Below are 24,753 nucleotides of genomic sequence, written 5' to 3'. Positions count from 1 at the left end.
CCTCGGTGCTGGCTTTTAGGAAGGCTCTTAAGACATGGCTTTTCGCCATGGCTTACGCTTAGACATGATCTGCCTTACTTTTTGAACTGTTTTTTGGTTAGGCGCCTTGATGCCTTCGGGTTAAGTCGCGCGTTTACAAGTTTCCTTTCATTCATTCATTCATTCATTCATTCATTCATTCATTCATTCATTCAATGTAGCCGTTAAAACATATCCCAGGTCTGCCATTGCAGACTGTTGGCAGTTTTAAACTTCGAATTCCACTTGGCAAAATAACCCACTTGTCAAGTCTTAAACTCCCTATTTGTAAATATACGTTACAACTAAAGCAGGCCCTAGAAAGCCTGTTGGGCTGGGTGCACTGTAATTAAAAAGCTGGACATGTAGATTTAGGTTTTAAATGTCCTGGTAGTGAAAAACTCACAAATTAGTTTTTCACTACTGTGAGGTCTTTGTCCCCCATTGGATAACAATGGGTTACCTTATTCCTTGTAATAAGTGATAACTTTTGATTGGGAGCAGGAAGAAAAGTCATGTTAGATGTCTGTGGAATTATAATATAAAATCCTCTTTAATGGTAAAGTTGGATTTAAGTCACAATCCTAAAAATCCTCATTTTAGAAAGTTGGCATTTTTTTGCTCTAACCATTCAGGGCCTGCTCCTGTGTCACTTGGCTGGGTGTAGTTGGCAGTTGGCCTTTGTTTAGTCCTCCTAAACAGCCACAAAATAGAGAAACTAGGTGTGCCTGGATGGGCCATCATAGGCAGGATGGGGGCTCGGAGCTGTACACAGCCTCAATTGCACTTTAAAAGACTGTGCCCTGCTGCCACACAAATCACTAAACACTAGATTATTGTTCTTGCAGGCAGACTGGGACCAGGGCAGGGAGGCAGGCTATTCCAGACACTTCTGTGAGAAGAAGCCTTCAGATGTTTCTCCCACTTCAAAGGGGGCACCAGATAGAAAAATAGGAACTTCCAACCACTCTTCAATTCACTTTCTGGACTTGCAGGTGGACTCTCAGGGTTGTGTCTGCTGCTGTGGCCTTCTGTGTACTTCAGAAGACGACTTTAATACACCAAGAAGGACAGCTTTACTGCCTGCTGCCTGAATCCTACTCTTTTACATGAACCAAGGGCTTCCAGAGTGATTCCAATGGCTAGTTGGATGGCATCTTGATCAGAGCATCAGGGACAGAAAAGGTTCCAGCCATCCTAAACCCACACAAGGGCTCTGCCTGAGTGAGTCCTGACCATTCAAGACATGCCTTTCAAGCCCTGGATTCAGGAAGTGGTGCTGAAGGTGCCCAAATAGCCCAAATCCAAAACCTGGTAAATGCTTGTCAAAAAGGGTTATGATAACCAAGAGGAGACTAGGTGCATTGCTGGTCGGCCTGACTTCACAGCAGCTCCCTCTAAGTTCTTCTCTGCAGCAGTAAATTCTGTTCAGCAGCTCTTTTAGAAGGGGTATCCGCACTCGTGGAGCCCTCGTCAATGACACCCTGCAGCTTTGTCCTGCTGGATATTTTTAACGTCCAAAAAAGAGATTAGGTCCAAACGTAAGAATCTTCACTGCGACTTCATGCAACAGTTCCCTGATGATGACGCCTCCTCAGACACCACCAGCTGCTTTGTCCTGCTAAACTTTCACAGAAATGTTCTTCCAAAAATTTCATCTAAGTCCGAAGGTAAGAGGAGATCTGGCCCAATCCACTTTGTGTACCCGACATGTGCTCCATCACTGTCAACCATTACTTTCGGCTTTGCCCCTGTCTTGCACGACTAGATGGCCGCGGTTAAAGATTCGATCTTTTAGATGCTATTTTCCTCTTTAAAAATTCATAACTCTAGTTCTACTGATTGGATTTTTGTCGTTTTGGTGGCTTTCTGTTGTTTACCCTGATAAATATTGTGGCTGTTTGAGAAGAGTTCACACCCACCTCAACTAACAACCCAATTTCTTACACCACAGAGCCTTTGTTTTCTTATTACACATTCCTCATACATGTTTTGACAGTAAAACACACACATCATCTGAAAAAACCATACACTGCTTATCAAAAAAACGTGCTGAACTGATATATCTTGAAGGAAAGGGCGCTTTTCTGCGACGTTGGTTGCTAGGTTACGTTTCGGTGTCAGAGAATAAAATACATTTTCATCAGTATCTGACTGCAGCAACATAACCCAATCTTTATAGTTTCATTCGACTTCTTGTAAACATGCCTGTAACAACCGGCTTTATTTTTCTGTGAAAGCTGCTGAATAATAATGTGTTTCAAGTGCTAATCTGTCACAGACACATAAACTCATATTGATTGGCGCATTTACTCCATGTTCCGGTTTCTACCTTCACATTAATGTTCAAGTTGTCAAATGATGTTGTAGGCATATTTTAAATTCAGTCAGCATTTCTGAATGTTATTAGAAAATAAAATCGCCCTATTTTTATTGGCTGGTATATGTCACCTCCGTCGAAATAGCAGTTTCTTTTAATCAGGTTATAGGAAACGTTTGCAGGTTAAAAATAGTGTTGTTGAATTAAAACATTTCAAATATAGATTTAGCCTAGAAAATTGACTTGAAATATTGCCATACCAGCAATGTACACTTTCAACATTCCCCAAGACACAAAAAACACCCTTTAGGCATTTGTCTTTGTTAAAGTTCTTAGTTTCATTTTAGGGTAGTGACTAATATATTGTGTTGCATTTGAAATTAACTAAACATGCACTTTATTAAGCTCCATTGTGCAGTCTGTGCTATGACGCAGGGACCTGCAGCCTCAGGACTTTGGTGTTTTAAGCGGCTTCTCTAATGCTGCAGTCCCATATCACGTTGGAAGCACTATTTCTTTCTTGCAAATTAAAATGTTCTCCTGACATCAAAAATCTTTTTAGAACTCGGCTTTCCACGGCACTCGGTGGGACGCTGAACCACCGTGTGTGACGAGCCTGTGAATTAGAGTGCGGATCATGCACTGAGCCAGAGGTACATCCGAAATACTTAGAGTATTCAAATCTGTCCGCTACTTAAAGGTGCCCTGTGGGACGCCCGGCATTCAAGAAGGCTGCAAATCCTTCAAAAGTCAGAGATAAATATTCATGGATCTGACTGGCAACATCATTATTATCCCTTTTAAATTGTCTTTCAGGCAGTTCTTTCCAGTTGAGGGGGAAGATCTGTGATCCCTTTTCCATCTTCGTTATGCAGTATGCATGCAGAGATACTGTTTCATTAGAGGTCTCTCGAAACCAGAATTTGTCCTTTTAGGCTCACCCGTGAATGAAATATGCATTTTACTTCTATGATTTTTCTGTATATTCTGAACCTGTGTCTGTTATTACCAGCTAATGTCTTAATCAGTTTCAGACGACTCTGTGGCATGGGACACAGACTGGCACTGCACAGGGAACATTCAACACCAGAGTTCAAATGTTACACCTGAACCTTATAACGAACCAAATGCATAAGAAAAGCATATTTTATTGTATTTTGTAGTCCTGTTAGAAGTTTTGTTTCACAGCTACAGCTTTTTAAATGTACGTTTTCAAGTCAGTTCTTAAAGACATATTAACAAAGAATTATTTTAATTAACAAACTGAAATGTCAATTTACACCTCCTTTGGTTGTTCCTGATCTACTGTGTCACTATTGTTCTGAAGATGTGTTATGGGGGCGCTTCTTCGGGACAGTTCTGTATTTTTAATGGGCCGGCTGCATGTTGTTTGTTTGAGTGTGCTTGGTTAGTGAATATTGGCCTTGTCAATGTGTTAACCAAAATTCGTCGCTTTGGTAAATGTGAAAGATGAAGGGCCATATGTATCATTCCAAATTGCGATCGCAAACGCCGAAATTCGCAATTTGGCTCTTTGGTATGTATTAAAGAAAAACTGCCTCGCAAAATAAGGAATCGCAAAATTTGCGATTCTTTATTTTGCGATTGCATTTAAGGAATCACAAATTGCTATTCCTTAAATGCAATGTAAGAAGCACAAAAAAAGTGCAATTTGGCCTTAAGGAATCGCAAATTACCACCAACTTCAAGTTGGTGGTAATTTGCGATTTCTCTGAAAAATTCACTTTTTTGCATTTTTCAAAGTGCCATGAGGCGCACATACATGCCCTTAGGACATGTATGTGTGCCACATGTGCACACATGCACATTTCAAGGGTGCAACAGGGTGTCCTTTTGACACCCTGGCACCCTTGAAATTGCATTCTCAATTTGCTATTCTCTAATTGAGAATCGCAAATTGAGAATGTCTTCCCATTCATTTCTATGGGCCTCTTGGCCCATAGGAATGAATGGAGAGGTATTCCTTAATTGCGAATCGCAATTTGCACTTCGCAATTAAGGAATATGTAGGATTCACAAAATTATTTGCAGATCCTACATACATAGCGTTTTGCGATTCTCAAATAATGATTCGCAAAAAATCGCTATTTGAGAATCGCAAAAATGTATTTTCATACATATAGCCCAATATGTTTATAATCTATTTGTGAATGAAAGTTTGCTAAATTACTTTGAGCAGAATGTTGTTTACACTGGCGTGGCTAGACAATTATTATGTATTTAAACTATTGTTTAGTAGTTCTCTATAGTTTGGACTGCAGCTATAGGGTGATAGAGTACTTTACACAAATGAGTAAATAAAGGCACAAGTGTGGGCGTTAGAGAAAGTTTGAATACGTAAATATAATTGAGATAGCATTCTTGAAGAAATTGGGTTAATGGTTGAGGGGGTGAAAGCATTTGCAAGCAGCAACAAATTATTCTCAGGGTGAAGTCACAGGCAAACCCCAAATTAACCAGTGTTCAACCCTCTGTAACTTGGCTCAGAGCAGTCCAGCTTAACTCAGAGGCAGTGTGTAAAGTATTAATGCAACCCTTCAAACAGTAACACAGTGAAAACACACCACAAAAGGAGCCCATAGCAGATTTGGAGAACTAGAGTGTATTTTAATGAATAAAATAAGACCAAAATGACAATAATCCAATTAGTAGAACCGGAGATATTACATTTTAAAGATCTTAGTAAAAATAGCGGCATAAGAGGTAAAGTGCCAACTATGGTTATCTGGATGCCCCAGACTGGAACACTGTCACAAGTTGAGGTCAACCACGATGGAAAGCAGGCCGGCTACAGTGGCACAGTTAGGCCCGCTGAACAAAGTACCTTTCATCCTGGTTTGCGGTGCATTGCGAGTATTCGTGTCAAAGATGCGTCTCTCAGCTGAAGCATTGAGTCAGTTCTGAGATGTGGTGCAAGGTCTTGTTGCATCATCGTTCAAGATCTCATTGACGAGATCTTGCGATGGAAAGACCAGAGTAGGAGTTATGTAGCGTAGTCGGGCGATGCATCAGTTCCAGAGACCTGCGATATTTGTGCTATTGCTGCCCCAATCCCTTGCTCTGAAGCATCTGTCTGTAGCACAAACTACTTATTGTAGTCAGGGACCAGTAGGACTTGTCCTGAACACATTCCTTCAGAGTGTCAAAGGCCTTCTGACATTATGAGATCCAAATTACCTTTTTGGGCTGCTTTTTCTGAGGGGAAATTCTGTCAGGGGGGCCACATGGCTCCTTACAAACCTCCTGTTGTACCCAGTAAGAACAAGAAAGGCCCTGGCGTGTGTCTGGGTTTTAGGAGCAGAAAGGATGGTTTGGCTCTTGGGCTGGAGATGTTTTGCATGGCCTTTACCTACAAGGTAGCCCAAGTACACCACTGAACCTTGCCCTATCTGTCATTTGCTTGCCTTGATAGTCATGCATGCCTCCCGCAGGGCCTGAAGAACTTTCCACAGGTGGACCTGGTGTTTCTCCCAGGTGGAACTGAATACAGCTATATCATCCAGATAAGCTTCACTGAAAGTTTCCAAGCCAGACAGGACTCTGTTCACAAACCTTTTGGAACATGGCATGAGCATTCTTACAGCCGAAGTGTATCATCTTGAACTGAAATTGGCCATCGGGGTGGAAAATGCTGACCTCTCCTTTGTGCAGAGACTTAGGAAAATCTGCCATTAACCTGAGTTCACATCAAAAGTTCTAAGGTACTTTGCATCCCCAACCTGTCGATGAGCTCATCAGCTCTAGGTATTGGGTGAACATCAGTCTTGGCAACTGCATTCAAACCTCTGTAGTCCACAAAAAACGTAATTCTTTCTCCCCACCCCACCCCCTTGAGGACTGGGCATGGGCACCAGTAGCGCTGAGATGGCACATGGACTGACAGAGGGCTCAATTAATCCCAGCTCCAGTATTTAGGCTACCTCAACTTTAATGTTGGCTTTGCCCAGGTCAGGCAACCTGTACAACTTGTTTTTGACCGTTAGGCTGTCACCAGTGTCAGTGTCATGGACACACCAAGTGGGGATCCAGAGGCCAGGGAGAAAAGCCCAGCAAACTACACTGTCTGCCGTCATTCTGTTGCTGATCTGTTGGTAAGCAAACAGCAGGCATGGGAGGAGAACATCCCATCTCCTCCTGGGGTTGTCAGATAAACCCATGATCATGCCTTTCAGGGTCTTATTGAATCTTTCTATCAGACCATTGGTCTGGGGATGATATGGGGTGGTGAACTTGTAGGTAAAACCACATTCATCCCACAACGCCTTCATGTAGGTGGTGCAAGCATGTGGAACTACTTCCAATGGACCAGGTACCAGAGTAGGGGGTAATACTTTAACATCCCTGAGTCTTGAAATAGGAGGCATGCCACCATGCCCTTTGGAGATCACTCTGGGTTCAAGCAAGATTCCAGTTCTTCCCTCAGCAGGGCAGAGAGTAGCAGGCATCACAACAGAAAAGGAGTTCTTCCACAGCAGCAGTCCAGAATAGTGGCAGTCCTTGTAGCAGCACAGCAGTTCTTTTTCTTGGTACAGTTTCTTCACAAGCCCAGTCTTGTCTGCTTTAGTGGGGTCAGAGACCCAATACTTATACCCAGTTGTGTCTTTGAAGTGGAGGTGACTTCAAAGTGGGTCTTTAATATGCACATAGGTACCCCCTACCAGCTCTGCATCCAGACTCAGTACAGGGTGATATGCAGCTCTTAGTACGGAGACAGGACACTGCCTATTCAGGTGTAAGTGTCAGCCCATCCTGCCCAGAATGACCCATCAGGCTGTTGATGGGCACTCAGTCACACCTAACATTCCTTTGTGTGTGACCGTCTAGAGGGAATGCACAAAGTCCAGCTGTCACCCAGTCCAGACATGTATTGGAGACAGGCTGCAGGTACACAGAACTAAGAGCAGAGAAATGTAATCCTTCTAAAAGTGGCATTTCTAAAATAGTGATGATAAATTCAACTTTGCCAGCAAAGTGGATTTATCAATACCATTCCAATAATCTGAAACATGACAGAGCTATTCCTTCTCAGTCCGGAATGACAGCTTATAAGTGTAATAAGGAATTACCAATGTCAAACTATGAGAGGGGTAAGCCTCACAGTAGTCAAAAATGAATTCCAGTGTTTTCCTGTAAACCAGGACAGGTTAAACTTAACAGTACATGTCCTACCTTTGAATTACACAGCAACTAGGGGCTACCTAGTGCCTACCTTAGGGGTGAAATATGGAATAAAAGGGGAGTTTGGGGCTTGGCAAGGGGTTTAAAATGTCAATTCGACATGGTAGTGTAAACTGTATACACAGGTTCTGCAGTGGCAGGCCTGAGGCATGTTTAAAGTGCTACTTTGGTGGGCGGCAAAATCAGTGCAGCAGGCCCACTAGTAGCCTTTTTTACAGGCCCTGGGCACATGTAGTACACTCTATTAGGGATTTATAGATACATTAAATATGCCAGTTTTGGGTAAGTTAGTCAAACCAGGTTTAGGGGAGAAGCACATGCACTTTAGCGCTGGTTTGCAGTGGTAAAGTGTTCAGAGTCTTAAGGCTGACCAAAAGAATACTGAAAAATTCAATGTAAGCAGGAAAAACATTTGGGGGAAAACCACCCTAAAGCTATCAGGTTTAAAAACCTGGTTTGGGGTCTCTGGCCTCAGTACAGAGAACTCCATCATCCCAATCGACTACTTGGAACCCGGTGACATCACCTTTCTCTTCCATGGAGGCAGTCTTCCCCACGCCATCAAGAGTGGGACATTCACTTAGTCCCTGGCAGAGCTCCTCTCTGGAGGGTTCAACGGCTCCTTGCAACTCTGCCAAGTTGGACGGATCTTGCAGGGGTAGAATCCTCCATCTGGTACCAGATCCTCCCTCTCAGGGTTGGATTCCTGCTGGAACTCTGGTTCTACTTGGGTTGGCTCATCAGACACTTTGCCCTTTCTCTTGTTCTTCACACATTGTTCCAGGGTCCAAGTGTCCATTACTCCCCTGATGTGCTGCTTGTGTCCTTGTCACAGCACAAACCCACTCAGGGAAGTCCAACATCTGAACATGGACCTGCCTCTCCACCGCAGACCACTCAGAAGCTTCAAAGCCATTTCCCCGTAGACACTTTACAGGGAAGGCAGGAGACACAACAACCTTCTTAGAGCCAGTCACATCTCCCCATTCCAAGCTCACCATTGTTATGTGATGGAGCTTGGCTCTGTTGTCTGCATAGGTAACCTGGTGATAGGTTATGCTCTAGGAAACCCAGTTCGTCCAACATCATGGTCACACTGGCATCTGTATTCCTCAGAGCGTCAACCAAAGTCCCATTGATCTTAGGTCTTTGCCTGTAGTTCTCCATGTTTGGAGGTAAGGTTGCCAGAGTTGCAACTTCCACCCCACCCACAAAAGCTAAGGTCATCTTTGTGAAAAAGTGCCCTCTTTCTTCATGGTTGCCCCCACTTTTTGCTGAATTGCTGATGTGCTTTGACGGAGTGTGCCCTGGGCTCCCTCTAATCAGGTACGCAGGGCCTATGTTCTTTCCCTAAAACTGCATTGAAGCCTAAACCCAATTGGCATCTCTGGCCACAGCTCAGCCCCTGATAAATGGTACCACAGGTACCCAGGGCACTGTGACCAGAGAAGGCCTCTAAGGGCTGCAGCACTTATTGTGCCACCCTTAGAGGTCCTGTACCCTTACACACACAAAGTGAAGAGTCGACATGGCACACATCTCTGTGTGCCATGCCTACAACTCACTGCCCTGGCATAGATCAGTCAACCCTCTAGCTGGGTGCACTATACCAGTGGTGAGGATACAGATACATGAGCCATGTACCCCTACAGTGTCTAAGTCCATTCTTAGACATTGTAAGTGCAGTGCTGCCATTAAGAGTATATGGTGCTGGGAGTTTGTCATTACGAACTCCAAAGCACCATAATGGCTACACTGAAAACTGAAAAGTTTGATATCAAACTTCTCACCACATTAAACCCACACTGATGACAGTGTTTGATTTAATGAAAACGCACACAGAGGGCATCTTAGAGATGCCCCCTGAAAACTAACCCACCTCTAGTGTCCAGGCTGAGTGGTTGCTTTCAGCTGCCACCACCAGACATGTTTCTGGACCCCTGGGTCAAGAGCCTGCTTCTTTCTGGGGCCTGAAACAATGCACATCCTGGGACGAGGTGCCAAGCCTCCTCCCCAGGATGGGCAGGGTTCACGAAGTGGAAGCTTCAAAGGTCTGCTGCCTTTGTGAGCTTCCCCAGGCCACTTGCTGCTCTCAGCAACTGATCTCCACTGGTTCTTACTCCCACTTTGGGTGGGAGAACTGGTGGGAAAAATAAGTGAGGAAGAGAGGTGTGCCCACCTCTGCCAACTCCACCCCTCAGGTGGGGGATGCGAGGTGAAGCACAACTCTCAGTCCACGCCATCTTGAAGATGGGGGGAATCAGCCAACCAGGGACAGGCTCATGCCTCCCTCCCACTGGATGGTGGCATAATAGGGGGTGTACCCACCCCAGGGAAGGGACCTATTGGTCCCTGCCTTTTACCTACCTGTAACACCCCTAAATCTAGTATTTAGGTGCACCCCTGAATCTTGCTTCCTCAGACAAGAATCTGCAACAAGAAAAGAAGAAGAAGGACCGAACAGCCATGCCAAAGCTAACAAGAGGAAGACGCCCACTGACTTAGCCCCAGCCCTACCAGCCTGTCTCCACTTCGAACCTGCTCCTGGGAAATACCGGTGTGTCCTGCAGCCAGCAACCTCGAAAACCCTGGAGGACCTGCCTGCCTTCAAGCACAAAGACTTTGTCTCCCATGAACACCGCATTTGTTCACCTGCAACCTCTGGCTCCGGCAGGACACTGCGAATCCGCACCACTCTGCACCCGCCGTCCACGGCCCGAGCTCTAGTTTGCAAACACCACGAGGAGGTCGTCCTGGTGACCCTGACCCGAGATCCGCTGACCCCTGACCTGCCTGAAGCCTCCAGCCGACGCCTGCAGCCTACATCCAGAAGGCTCCCCTAACCATGACCAGGAGTTGGTAAGAAGTTCCGACCCCAAAAGGCATCCTTGCACCCGATGCCCCACAGCCTTGTGTGCCCAAACCAACAGTGCCTAACCAACCCCTAACTTCCCAACTTACCTCTCGAAGTGGTGGTCGAACCCAGAAGACCTTCATCCCCGAGCTTGCAGTGCCTTTGCAAACCAGAGGTTCCCCATTGAAACCAACAGGGCGCCCGACATTGAAACAGCACCCTGCACCCGGCCGCCCTAGTGCCCCTGAGGGTGCACCTTTGGTGCTAATTTGTTTCCCCATTTGCCCTGAGCTAAAGTCCAGGAGCTTTGCTCTCACAACCCAATGGTGTGCTTCCCAGCAGCCACCAACCAGAGGTACCCCTACACCCCATTGGATAACATTGGGCCTCAGCACTCTGCACCCGGCCGCCCTAGTACCGCTGAGGGTGTAACGAGAGTGCGTCCTTGATCCTGGGGGAACCCTTGTTGTAACCCCAGAAGCTCAACTCCAAAGACCGTTTACTTACCTGGTAACCATTAACCTAATTTTTCTCCATAGGAATCCATTGCCTGTTTTTCTATGAAAAAATGTTCTAAGTGAGGAATTGATTTGTATGGAAACCAGAAAAATAACAAAACTAGATATTAGTGTAACTTCTCCGAGGGGCAGTTAACAATATGTGCTCTTTCATGGACAAATTGGACAGCCCCTCATAGGTATTTACCTTATTACCATATATCACACCCTCTAGTGCCTTGACAGATAGGTCTACAAAGTCAACCAAGGATTGGGTACTGACTTCCTTGGTGTCCTTCAACTTTATCCTGTACTGCTCATGGGTGAATCCAAACCTTTTGATTAAGCTCTGCTTAATGTGGGGATAGGATTCAGCCTCCTCTCCCACTTTGGTCAAGAGCCTATCTCTCCCTGGTACTGGATTCAGTTCCTACAAGACTGAACCCCAGTACTGAGCGTTCACTCTGCTCATACTAAGGGCCCTCTAAAAAGCTGCTATGCATGTGTCTATGTCATCAACCTTGTGATAGTTGGTACCAGATCCTCCCTCTCAGGGTTGGATTCCTGCTGGACCTCTGGTGCTACTTGGGTTGGCTCATCAGACACTTTGCCCTTTCTCTTGTTCTTCACACATTGTTCCAGGGTCCAAGTGTCCATTACTCCCCTGATGTGCTGCTTGTGTCCTTGTCACAGCACAAACCCACTCAGGGAAGTCCAACATCTGAACATGGACCTGCCTCTCCACCGCAGACCACTCAGAAGCTTCAAAGCCATTTCCCCGTAGACACTTTACAGGGAAGGCAGGAGACACAACAACCTTCTTAGAGCCAGTCACATCTCCCCATTCCAAGCTCACCATTTTTATGTGATGGAGCTTTGCTCTGTTGTCTGCATAGGTAACCTGGTGATAGGATATGCTCTAGGAAACCCAGTTCGTCCAACATCATGGTCACACTGGCATCTGTATTCCTCAGAGCGTCAACCAAAGTCCCATTGATCTTAGGTCTTTGCCTGTAGTTCTCCATGCTTGGAGGTAAGGTTGCCAGAGTTGCAACTTCCACCCCACCCACAAAAGCTAAGGTCATCTCTGTGAAAAAGTGCCCTCTTTTGGGTAGTCTAGAGTCAAACCCACCAACCCAAGACACTTCTGTCTCCTCTTCGATGCCACCATATTCTTCTCTACCACCCCTGGTGATTCTCCTCTCCTCAAGTGCCCACATTTTCTTGGCTAGGGCAAACTTGTCTGCTTCTAAAGCTATATGAGCCAGCTGTGCCTCAAGCTCTCTTTCTCTAAGGGGCAGATCTGGCTCACCTCTGGTAGATACTCTTCCTCCAGTAGCTCAAGAAAAGGCCCTGGTCACTTTGTGTGAAGAGGTGTTCAATGTCCTTCTCACAGTGGTCTGGGGATCTTTCTCCCCAAGTCCTTCTACCTCTGGAGCCTCCTTTGTGTTAAAGTGTTGATGCTTTACCTGGGATTCTGCCCAGATCATAAAGGCCTTTATCAGCAGTGTCTTCCTAGCATTTGAAGATACTAGTAATTCCTAGCCCTATACAGGTCCCTAAGCTCTGCTACTTGGAGAGTGGGTAGGCTACCTAGATCAACCTCCATGGTATCTCTTGGATTTAAAAACAAAAAACTTTGCATAAATTGAGGCTAGAGTAATATGGAAAAAAGGAATCAATTGATGTTAGTCCAAATTAAAAGTCAACATTTTATTTTTCACTAGGGCAATTGGAGGATTTTTAATTGTCCAACTTAAATGCTGAGTGGTGTTGCTAAACACAAGTTCTGGATCCCACCACTGCGCACCAATGAGTGTATTAGTAGTAAGTGGGGGTATTCTCCTTCAGCTAGTAATAATACCATAATTGCTAATAGGTCCAGTCAAGTCTCAATAAAGTAATCCTTGATCAACCCTGGTTTGCTTGGCAAACGAGCAGACTGGCTTAACTTAGGAGACAGGTATGTGTAAAGCATTTAATATCACAAATCAGTAAATATGTAAAAGAAACAACTCAATAAAAATCCAACACCACTTTACAAAAATCTCTAAAATGACACCAAAACAACACAAATTCAATGTAGTAGTCTTTTTGTTGGAGCTTTTCTCTTGTTGATGGGCTCGTCAGTTCGACTCAACAACAGCAGGATGCTGCATCGTAATGCCTCAGTGAGTCGCTGGAAGTCTTTGTCCTCGACGCTAAGGTGCTCTGGAGCTTTTAGTGTAACAAACCAGCGCTGTCAGGTCGATTCATGAGTCAACAACAGTGGCTTGATTCTCGACGTTGAGCCAGTCTTCTGCTAGTGCTTTTATGAAAAACTGACAAGAAAGTTTCCAAACTTTTCAATCTTAAAGTTTCTTGGTTCCTTTGGGAAAAATAAGTGTCCACTAGCTTAGTCCAAAGGTTTGGAGACTCAGGATTGCCTCTTGTGGGATAGGACTCAATTTTCCACAATGCACCTGTACAGTCCAGGAAAAATCCAGTTCCTACTGGTCGGCTGGGGTGATCCTCTCTGTGAGCTTGCAGGGGACTTCTTCCAGCTCTGTTGTACTTGTTGCTGATCAAGGAGTCCAATCCTTTTCCTTGGGGCCAGGCACAGTCCTTTCTTTGTGGAGCCTTTACAGTGTAGCAGGTGCAGTGCTTTTGAGTGCAAGCTTTCTGTGGTGTTGTCCAAAGATCCAGCAGTGCGCTCCTTTTTCTTTTGCTCCAAGCAGTGGTCTGGGGAGCTCCTACAGCTCGCCCATATGTATCTCCCATTCAGGGCTGGGAATAGGGGGATACACCAACCAACAGGGGTAAAGATACTTTACGCTGCTATGACAACTTCCTGCGCAATATGCCATATCTTTTACCCAAAATGCACTTCTCAAAATGGAGAAAATATTTTCTTGGGGTGTGTGTCTGTGTAACCCAACCCAAAGGGGTGGCTAACATCTGATTTCACCCTCCTTCCAGCCCCTCTCCAAATCTAATTAGTGGTGTCCCCACGAGGCTGGGGATCAAGGAAGTGGGGGCTGGCCTGGGTCCTGTGACATCCGTTCTCCTTCCTTTGAAGTCCAGCTTATCTCCTAAGCCCCCATCTACTCCCTGGCTTTCCCCAGGAGCCAAATCTTCTCCCACCAAGTGGCTGCATTGCTTCAGCCCCAGGCCTCTTCACGCCTACTCAGGGAGCAGCTTGGCTCAGGCTGTCAAAGGCTGGCCAATCAGAAGAGGCTGCTACAGGGCTGCTTTAGGTAACTTCAGGATAATAGGTTCTAAAATGTCTTTCTTTTCACAGTTATAATAAATCTGACCATAGCAAGTTTAGCATGTATTGTAAGATACTAGCTCCCAAGCAAAGGGAGACGTTATTAGGTTTAATAAAGCCTTCTTATGTTAGCCTATAGGGCTAGCAGCACTACAACTGTGAAAAATGACTAAGGCTGGTTTTCCCTATCAGCCCATATAAAACATCTTTTATGTTGTCCCTGCTTTTTATAACAATGCACCCTATTCTTGGGGCACCTAGAGCAGATGTGAGGGGTGACGTATAAGTTATAAAAAGGTTGTTTTGGGCTTTTAAAGTACTTTTAATTCCAAAGTCGAATTTGGACATAGTTTTATTTTAAAACCAGCCTGAAAAGAAGGCTTTAAAATGACACCAGACACCACAGCAGTGCACACTGCATTAAATCCGCTGGCGTCTCTAAACCCACATGCCCTACCATATACTATTGTCTTACAGGTAGGTTGTCTTGGCCAATTAGAATTATACCAATTACTATATTTCTTTCAGAGGACTTAGCACTGGCTCCGGGCTTGGATAGCAGATCCCAGAGCACTTCAGTGTCAGTAACCACCACAATTGGGAGGATGTTTCCTCGCTCTATGCAAACGATGTTCTGCTCTATCTGACCGACCCAGAGAACTCCCTAAACAGAGTACTGGGGATCTGTGAAATATTTGGGGCATTTTTTGGGTTGTACATAAACTAGGGTAAATCATGTCTCCATCTACTGGCAGAATGGGCACCCAGGGCTAAATGGCAAAATCCAATCCCCATTGGAGAAGGGTTCTTCCAATACCTGGGCATAGCATTGACATTGCTGACTAGTAAAACTTTTGATGGGGCATGGCACTGCCGAACCTTCAACTATATCATTGGGCAACCAACCTGGTAGTCCTCAATGAGTGGTCATTCGTAGATCAAGGGGAGACTCGATGGCGGCGAATAGGAGGATTTTGGGGCTATGGGGGTTATAATGGGTGAATCTATGACAAAGGGAAACTGGTAACACTGCCAAACCCCGCCACAAAGGTGATAGAGGCCTGGGGGAAGCCACAAAGTAGCAGGGCAGATTCATCCTAGAAGTACCCTCATAGGAGTCGGAGGCACTAGAGCCACTATAGGGAATTGAGGGAGAGAAGAAATAGGACCTCCTGGGGAAATCCAAGCTGTGCAACATGTGGACAGCAAAGGGCCTGGCAACCTTTGAGGCACTACAAGCCCAGTAGGTACTAACAAGGAGCCAATAGTTGAGTTATATTTAAATGACACACCTCCTACGTGGCTGCATTGTCCCAAATGCAGAGATACTGGACCAGAGTCTCCTGAAATACATGGTGTTGAGCATCCCACTACATAGGCATGCCATCTCAGTTCTATATAACACCCTACTTGACAACAGCAACCCCACACACTTGCAAAGCTGCAAGACAGATGGGAGAGAAATTTCAGTAAATAGGAGAATGACGAATGGGGAGAGGCATGTCGATATCCAAAGGAGAGAGCAATAAAGGTTAACTTCTACTTAATCCAGATCAAAATACTTCATAGGGCATACTTTACCATAACACAGCTATTTGCCATGAACCGAAGTATGAAAAGCAGGTGGCCAAGGGGATGAAGACAGAGAGGCACACTGATACATACATTATGGGAATGCTCCAGATTAGCTCCATTTTGGAGGTGGATATAGTCGAGAATATCTGAGGCATTAGAAATGCCACTAGACCTTATCTCCTGACTGATAACACTTGCTATATGGGCGGGGAATAAACAATGAATAAGGTTGCACTACTGTACTGTAGCATCGCTCTAATGATTGCCAAGAGAGACGTTATACAGAAATTAATAGCACTGTTGTCCCAAGAATAGACGACTGGGAAGCCATCATGGAGTGGTGTATGTGGGCAGTGGAGCAAGTTCAATAGGCACGAGTCTGCCCCAAGAAGTTCACAGAAATTTGGGGTGCATGGAAGGCCCAGATTGAAGACACAAAAGATAACAGTTGGAATGAGACTGGGGGAGGTGCCGTATAGCCAGCAGAGAAGAGTACAAGGGATTGCAGGAATTAGGGAAGACCTAATAACTTACAACATTTCAATGGTCATGAAAGGCTACCCTAATAAAAGGGAACTATCGAGCCACAATGGACTCAGCAGAAGGAATTCGATTCACTGCCACCGAGTATCTCCACCAATGGGGAGGTTGGGGGCTGGGGGTTTACAAGGGACATGGTTATGTTGTATCTGAAAACTCCTCAAAATATATTAGTTTTTACATGGTGCCATATCCCTGAAAATATATAGAATCATGTGAGACCCAGGAAGGACCTCAGCTCAGTCTGTGTTTTAGGGTGTTGTCAAGCCAGAATAGTTTGAGTCTTGGCTGGAGAGGCCGCACCTTGCTCGCCAACATGTGGCCCTGATAAACCACAGGCCTTTGCCTTATCTGGCACTTACTGGCCTTGAAAGTCAGGGCAGCCTCCTGAAGCTCCGGAAGCACTTCCTGGAGGTAGTACAGGTTTTCCACACAGCTGAAGTTGTAGACAGCTATGTTGTTAAGGTAGGCGGTCCAGCATGTCTCCCTCCCATCTAGGAACCTATGGACCAACCTCTCAAAGGTGGCAGGGCATTCTTCAAACCAAAGGGTATCATACTAAACTGGAAGTGGCCCTCTGGGGTTGATAATTCAGACCTATCTTCCCCCTCCCATCAAAGCAATCTGCCACTATACTGATGTCAGGTCAGAAGTACTGAGAAACTTGGCAGCGCACAGCATGTCTATGAGCTCATCAGCTCGGAGGATGGGGTGTACATCAGACTTCATGATGAAATTGAGGTCCCTGTAGTCCACACAGAACCTAAGTCCTGCAGTGTCCCCCGGTGAAGCAGCCTTAGGTCCGAGCACCGTAGGACTGGAAAAGGAACTGTTGGAGGCTTGATCACCCCTAATATCAGCATCTTGGAGACCTCATCCCTGATACTGGCCCTCCCCTTTTCTGACAGCTTGTAAATCTTATTTTTTAACAGGCGTACTGTTTGCAGTGTTAATGTCATAGACACACAGGTGTGTGTTTGCCAAGACAAAGGAGAACAAAGATGACAACTTCCCCCGCAGCTGGTGGCAGCCACTTTGCTTTTCTGGGGTCAGTGTGTGGAAGAGGTTGACACCTTCCACTGACCCATCATGCTCTTGGGCAGAGAGGAGGTCAAGGAGAGGGCCGTTCTCCTTTTCAACTCCCTGATCTGGCACAAGGAGCATGCTCAGTTCGGACCTCTCAAAGTGTGGTTTGAGGTGGTTCATGTGGAGCACACTTAAGAGGTTCCTAGGGGTCATGCTACCCACTAAGTAGGTGGACTACCCCTTCTGCTCCTTCACCTCATAAGGGCATGTCCAGTGATCCTGGCCTCAAGATTGCTTTTTGCCTTCTTCCAGAAGCGATGCATCTGGTTGCAGAGGGCCAGCATGCAGCTGACCAAATCCTGACCGTGTTTTCTGGGAGCTTTCTCCCACACCTCTCACACAGGGCTATGATGTCCCCTAACAGGGTGGCCATTGAGGAGGTCAAAGGGACTGAACCCCACTCCCTTCTGTGGCACATCCCTGTAGACAAAAAGAAAGCATGGCAAGAGAACATCCCACTTATGCCACATGGGCTCTGACAGACTCATTATCATGCCTTTGAATCTCTCCACAAGACCATTGGTTTGGGGGTGATAAGGTGTGGTGAACTTATAAGTTACACCACACTCATCCCACATGGACTTCATGTACGAAGACATGAAGTTAGTGCTTCTCTCATACATTACCTGCTTGGGGAATATAACATGGGTAAAGATCCCCATCCGAGCTCTAGCCACCACAGGTGCAGTCCCTGATCTGCCACTGGCTTGGCTGGTGGGACAGGACCTAATAAATGCATCTGAGGCTCTCTTCATTCAGGGCCAATAGAAGTGGGAGACAATCCTGGGAAAGGTTTTGTCTTGCCCCAAATGTCCAGCCTGGGGGATATTGTGGCCAAACTCCAGTAGGAACTCCGGTAACACTAGGGGACCACCAGCACAAGGGCAGCCCTAGCACTAGGAACCTTAGACTAGCTGTAAAGGAGATTATTCTCCCAGTAGATTAGGTGATCCCCAGAGGCTTCAACTGCTGCATGGGATGAGGCCTGGTTCCTCATGTCCGCAAGAGTGGAACATGCTTTCTGCGCCTGGCATAATTCCGCTCTGGTGGGTCTACCCTTATCTTGCCAGCTGGCAAGCTCAGGTAGGTCATCCAGGGTGTCAAAGTCTTCCCTAGTTGACTCGGGGGGCCTCCTCTGCAGGATCCCTTACAACCTCCACTGAGGTGTGCTCCAGGTCGTTGCCTAGCAAACTATCAACAGACATGGCAGAGCTCACAGCAACTTTCAGAGACCCTGAGACCCCCCTATCAAATGGACCAGAGCAACAGGTAGATGGCTCTCATGATTGTCGGTGACTACAACTTGTTGGAATGTGTTTGATAGGAACTCCTCTGCAGTCACAGCTGATACTTGACATTTGTCATGCTGGCTCCTGTGTCTCGCCAAGCCTTTACCTGTTGCCCATTAATTGTGACGCACAGACTATACTTTGAAGTATTTGAAGGCATGTGGGCTTTTGTGACAATTTTTCTATCCCTCTTGGAAACTAGGGTCACTTCCATCTGTCCCCCAAACCTAACTGAAACTACCTCCTCACAGAGCACTACAGTGGCCAAGCCTGGTGTCTGCCGCCTGGTGGGGGAGCTGTATCCTCTTAGGGCATTTGGAGTCAGCCTTGCTGTGCCCATAATTGTAGCACTCTGTACCTTAGGGCACACACCTCCCTGTCTTATACTCAAAGAAACCCTTCTTCTTAGGATCAGACTGAGATTACTTACCACTAGTCCAATGGGAATTATTATGGGCCACTTTGGAAAACTCCTTGTTTTTAAGCCCCCCTGTCTCCCACTTTATTCTTTTGGGAACCCTGGCCACTTTTGTGGGTGTACCCCCAGAAAAATATTTGGACATTCTGGTGCTAGCTTAGTGGTCTGCCTCCTCAGCAAGTTTCCTGGGGTCAGTTAGCCTATTGTCAACTAGGTGGTGGTGTAACTTAGGAAAACAGATACTGAGCATGTGCTCCCTCATGACCAAATGATACAACCCATTAAAATCCCTAACCTTGCTGTCCCTAACCCAGTCAATCAGTGCCTTACTGGAGTAATCAACAAAATCTACCCAGGATTGGTTGAAGAGCTTCTGGCTGTCCCTGAACCTTTGGCGACACTTTTAGGGAGTCAGGCCCAATTTGGCAATCAAAATGGTCTTCGTAGGGGTATACTTCCTTTGGTCATCAACCTCTAATGTCAGAAGTGTGTCCCTCTCAAGTGTTGGCAGGTGTTTCCAAACAACCCCTCCCCAGTGCTCCTCGGGAACCCTGTGTACCTTCAGTGCAACCTCATAAACAGAAAACCACTTATCAATGCAATCTCCCACCACATAACTGGGAACCAAATCATAGGGTGTACCAACCCACCTGTCTCCACCAGGTACTGCATGTATGCTGCCACTATTACTGCTGGGCTTTACCTGTCAGGTTTGGATATCCAGCTCTTGAAAACCTCCAAACATGAGCTAACAACAACGTTTTCCAAGGCCTTTCAGCCTTCTTTTCCTCTCAGGTCCTTTCAGCCTGTTTGGCCTACCTTTCATCATTTTTCTTTTCAGTCTCATTATAATTTGTCCATCTGCAGCTTGAAGCTCCTCTTAGGATAGGCCACAGGAAGAAACACTGCTTCCTGCTCTCATATGGAGCTCAAACACATGGTTGTTACCCTCAGCCAGGGCAGGTGGTACCTCAGTAGAGTCATTCTCAGGCACCCTCAATCCATCACTCTCCTTGGAGCGGGCGTCTGCCCAGGCCCTCGGTGCCTTTTCACATTCGACATTCTTGGTGTCAACCTTTGCAGGAACTCCTATCTCCTTGCAAAATTCTTTAAGCTACGCCACTGTGTAGTCGTCCAAATTGGCTAGCACCAATGTTAGAAATTTGGGGATAAATATACAAGAGCGTTGCACCACTGGAACGTCACTTTTGGTGACGTTCCAGTGGCTTAATGCCCTGATCCAATTTACAAAGTGGAGGTAAGCCGCATTTTGTCGATAAATGGTGCTTTGTAAATATGGTACCCTTTCATGCAGATACGGTATATCCCTTCATTTTGGAAATGGCGCGGTGCTGCAAAATTTGCTGCAGTGCAGCGCCATTTCCTTGTAAATATGCACCTGGGTTTCTGGTTGGCAGAGGAAGACACCCTGGCCAACCCACGATAAATATTGCTGTGCTCACCCTCTAGTAGCTTGGCGAAGAGTAGTCAGGTTTAATTTAGGAGGCAATGTGAAAAGTATTTGTGCACTTCGAACAGTAACACAGTGAAAACACCACAAAAAGACTGTACACCTGATTAGAGAGATAGAGAACAAATCTATAAATAAAACAAGAGCAAAACAACAAAAAAACAACAAGTAGAAGTCGAGATGTGAACTCTTAACACATAAATGCAAAACAGTGCTTAGAAGCAATATGTGCTTAAATGGGAAATCTGATCACGCTGGACCGGGGCAAAGTCACAATTTCAGGCTGACTGCGATGAAGCATGGGCCGGATACAGGGACCCACTGGGGCCTGCTGAACCAAAGTACCTTGAGTCGGGATGCGTCATCATCGATGAAGATGTGAGGTGCAGCCGAAGCGATGCCCTGGTTTTGAGCCAAGCAGTGGACGAGATGCCTCGATCCACGCAACTGCAGCGATGCATCGGTTCTGAGTACAAGGCGCTGGTTCCAAATGTGATGTGTGACTGCTGTTCCCACAGTAGGCAATGCATCAATTCTGAAGGCAATGCGCTGGTCCCAAAGTCAATGCGCCCGTTCCGCTCCACCAAATGACGAGGATGTGCTGTTTCCGACTCACACAAAGGCTATCATGCACCAGTTCCAATGAAGATGCATGGGATCTGGTTATAGCAGCACTTTATCCACCTCCAAAGGCCCAGGACTGGGTTGGCACCACTTGGTAATGAAAGAGGTGCAGCAAGTAAAGTCCAGATGCTGTATCATGTTGAGTTGAAGTCTTTGATGTGCCTGAATCTTAGAACAAAAGTTAAGCAAGCAAGCAAGCCCTTGGAGTCACTCTGGGTTCTAGTGATGCAGGTCCAGTACTTCTCACCCAGGGAGGACAACAGCAGGCAGAAGGGTGGCTCAGTAAGGCAAGAGTCCAGCAAAGGAGGAGTCCAGCAGAGTGGCAGTCCTTTCAGCTGCATAGCAGTTCTTCTTCCCGGCAGAGTCCTCTCATGTCCAGAAGTGTACTAAAATCATGGCGTCAGAGGTCCAGTACTTATACCCAGTTTTACCTTTGAAGTGGATAACACTTCAAAGAAAGCTTTGACGTACACAGAGGTTCTCCCTTTGTGCCTTGGCAACAGGCTCACTACAGGAGAGTATACAGGCCTTTGTGTGTGAGCACGACATGGCCTATTCAGGTGTGTAATTGTGAGGGGGTGCCCAGCTCCTTCCTCTCATCTCCCAGGAAGACCCATCAAGACACACCTAAGCTCCCTTTGTGTGCAGCTGTCTAGAGGGAATAGACAAAGCTCAGCTGTCACCCAGTAAACAGAGTAGAGCAGACAGGCAGAATGCACCAAATGGTTAAAATAAGTAAATGCCAACAAGCTAAAAGTTGAATTTGCCAAACTGTAATTTAAAATCCAACTTCACCATAAATTGTAATTTTTAATCGTGAGTCCAGTGACACCAAACTTAAAAAATCATCTCTTTTCTATCGGGCATTGCACTTAAAAATGTTATTGGTAATCCTATTGTTATCCTATATGAGAGGTAGGCCTTGCAGTAGTGAAAAACTAAATTGGGAGTGTTTCATTTCCAAGACATGTAAAGCTTAAAAGCTTAAAAGCACATGTACTGCCTTTTTAAATACATTGACCCTGCCCTGTGGGTCAAACAAGGCCTACCTTTGGGGTGACTTATGTGTATAAAAAGGAAAGGATTGTTGGACATCATGCTATTGAATATAAATGCATATACTTTGAAGACGAACGGTCAGTGTCGGATTTCCCTGGACCTTCTGACTAAGAACTATGCACTGGTGATTGACACTTGCCATGTGGAATTTATGGCGATATTGAAATTGCCGTTGTCTAGTAGTGCTACACCACAGATGATTTTGATAGATACTTACCTCATTTACTTTTGTAATCGCACACTGGTCTGTGGACAACTGATACTCTTGTATGGTATTAATAGACAACTATTGTTTTTAGAGGACCATGAGATTCTTTAGGGGTCGAAACATTACCATTGTTTATTTATATAGCAATGCTAGCAAAATGATAGTAACATACACAGTCTCAAATCAATTGCAATGCAGTAAACCTAAAGCACAATAATAGTTTAGTAGAGCAGTAGGATCTGGCCCTTCGACCTCTGGAACTTAACTTTCACGACTCCGAGAAGCCCACTCTGACCTCTCTCTCCCCTTCCCTCCGAACCAAACTGCAGGAGCAGTGGCTATCGGAGTGACAGCAGCTCTGTACAACTCCATCTGTGAGCTTTCCCAAGGGCACTGTACCCCCTGTTTTCGCTCTCCTCAGCTCCTCCTGACTCCTACCAGCTGCATCTTGCACCTTCCCTTCCCTCTTACCAATAAATCATCCTCCCATTGACTTCAGCTATTCCCAGGCACGTCCAAGGTCAGTACAACCTAAATGGTATGTCTCCCACAACCAACACGCCTTGGCCTGGTACAGTAAACACAGCACCTTTGCATATATTGATAATGGCAAAAACAAGTGTCACAAGATTCTCTGCTATCTCAGCATGGCACAGGGGGTTTCTACACTCATTTTCACTCATCAACACTGCCTAAGCTAATTAATCCATTCGCAACACACCTTCTTCCTCACACTAGGCCTCCATACGTCACAGGGTGGAAGCTGATTCTACCGTGTTACAAGCTCTTTAGCACTGTTAAGCAGAGTCCTAAAGCCGGCAAAAACAAAGTCAGCAAAATAGGTAGATTGCAGGTAAAAAGACAGGGAAGAACCCATGCCAAGGATACCAGGTCTAAAAATATTGTGATTCTTTTTTAAATGTATTCTTAAAGGATAATTGCCTATTACTTGGAGGGATTGAATTATGGGGGTTTGGGGCACTCCAAGAAAAGGAGTTGTAAGGAAATAAGCCATTAGTTGTGGGGCCTTCAAAATAGGTCCACATTTGTCCTCCACTGGGCACCAAACACCCCATTGTAGCACTTGACTCTCTCAGGGTAGCAGAGTGGAGTAGTTAAAGGCCTAAGCAAATAAGTGGTGTGGGCTAGTAATCACCATTCGCTGGCACACAATAATTGCACTCAATAGATAATTGTCCAGTCTGCTTTTTATTTAGAAAAAGGAAAAGTAAATGTATTACACAAACGCTACTCAATACTATGCAGTAATTTACAAATATACATAAGAATGGTGGAAATACCTGCTGCCCTAAAGGGTCTGTATAAGCACATGAAGTAAGCCTTCAAGATCAACAAACTACATGTCAAGCTGTATTATCATATTAGAAGTGAATGCAATATTCAATAATAACTATGTGTGAATGCACTTACTAATGTTAAATAATGTTTATGCACTTTGATCAGTTACCACTGTCTACATGATTATTCCAATACTGCATCTACAAACAAACTACATATGTGTATGTGTGCTTTTTGTATACTTATAAAAATGCAATCATAAACACAGACCCTAGAGAATGCCACATTTTAATCACACAATATGTAACTATACACTTAGCCCCTAGAGGGTACTGTACAATGTGTACCTTTTTTTTGGATACAGGCCAAAATACATACAGCCATACTCTTATCCCCTCGAGGGCATCACACTCCCAGCTGTAGAGCACAAGCACCAGCTTGGGAAATGAATGCAAACATGAGCAAAGCTGGGGATGGCCTTTGTTTCTATGACCCTACCAACTTCAGGTCATTACTTTTAATAAAATCTTTTGGGTGTCCTTGGGGGGAGCTGTGGCGCTACTGCAGCTCCCTGAGGTTTTCATTGTCATGCTGGCGATGGCCTCACCATCATAGAGCCACCACAAGTAGCAGAAATTGCTTTGTACTTCCTAGCCCCACAGGGCATTATGGGGTGTTCCTCCAGGAGCCTGTGCATATTTGGTTAGGGGCCTTGCTGATCTCTTTGTTGAAGCTCACAGCCTTGCGCAACATGGTTTGCATTTTCTATTCTTTTTGGGGGGTGCTAGGTCTCACCTGACCCCCAAGGGTGTCTCTTTTGTTGGGGCGCATCGAAGGGAACCCACCCTGACTGCCCCTATCTGGCTCCCGGCACCAGCAACACTTCCCTTTGCTGCAACAGAAGCTGGCAGTTCTTCTCCCTGCCCGCTCCTGTTTCAAGGGAGCTCCATGCTGTGGTGACTACCCACTCCCCCGGACATGTGCACCGAGAGCAAGGCGGGTCACACTGCTTGGGCAAGTGCAACGGCACTCCATCATGCTGCCAA

The sequence above is a fragment of the Triturus cristatus genome, chromosome 5_1 (genome assembly GCF_964204655.1).
Source record: "Triturus cristatus chromosome 5_1, aTriCri1.1, whole genome shotgun sequence".
Classification (NCBI taxonomy): Eukaryota; Metazoa; Chordata; class Amphibia; order Caudata; family Salamandridae; genus Triturus; species Triturus cristatus.
This window is presented reverse-complemented; position numbering follows the sequence as displayed.